Genomic DNA, 1,127 nt, shown 5'->3' with positions numbered 1-1,127 from the left:
TTCTCTGTACATCCGTTGTGATGAAGCATGTGTTTGCAGATTAATGGCCAAAGTCTATGCTGGGAAATAGATATATTGGCAGATATGTCATCTGGTTAGGAACAAGTCCCAAAAATCCTGAAGACAGACTGGAAGATGAGTAATGAGGATTGCTTGAAAGATACTCTGCAAAGAAACCAAGCAAATAAACACACAATGTGCTCTAAACTAGCAGGTACTATTGTCTGACACTTTTGACTCTTGTGGTGTGCTACTGCTAAMAGATCTTGGTGAAGCCTTCAGCTGGCAGACCAAGGACCAAATTGCAAAAAAAAACAATAATAATAAATAAAGCTTAGATAGATAACGTTCTTTTTTGTCATCACTGTCAATGGAACCATTTAGCTGTTTTAAAATTCCTTTTCCACAAGTTGGGGGAGAAATAATTGTAATCAAAGGCAAATATTGAGGAACAAACCAGGACATCTCTCAGTATCCAAGCAACACAGGTACTCTGATCATTATTATTATGATTTTACCTTTTGCAGAATCTCCTATCTATGGCTAGTTTTCTATAATGGGCTTTATTAATATTAAGTAAAGTCTCACAACACGTTTGACATAGCTAAGATRTACGGTTTTGAGGCAAAAGCCAGAAAAGTTACATGATGGCAAAAGACAAAGTTTCTAATGAAGTCCTAGTTTTCCGGATGAAACATAGAGCTGCTTCCTCCCCAGCAGCTGGAATGCCTGCTGTTCTCATGTTTTCACAACGAGTGGTTGAAGTTTCATAGCTTCTCACAATCACCTGGCACTAATGACCACATACAACCGAGCAGTGCATCCAAAATAGAAAAAAAAATAGAGGAGACAGTAATATACCATAAATCTAGCACTAAGAATCACTTATAGTAGACAGTCCCATCATACTTTTAAGCTGCTCCATKATTTCTAGAGCAATTTTGACTAATTTATACGGCAAATTACTTAACCTCCTGTCTTCAAAWGACACTTACGCGTTCGTTTCACTATTTTTGTCCATGACAAATTCTTGCTACAGGCCCTGTACAGATCCCTTTCCTTTGGTTTATTTAATGGCACACCCAGCAGAGCATGTTTTTCAGGAGAAAAAGTAAAAAAGAAAAAGA

Source organism: Rhea americana, unplaced genomic scaffold, assembly GCF_003343005.1.
Source record: "Rhea americana isolate MKP2758 unplaced genomic scaffold, rheAme1 scaffold_37, whole genome shotgun sequence".
Taxonomy (NCBI): Eukaryota; Metazoa; Chordata; class Aves; order Rheiformes; family Rheidae; genus Rhea; species Rhea americana.
The sequence above is the reverse complement of the archived record's forward strand: the minus strand, read 5'-3'. Positions refer to the sequence as shown.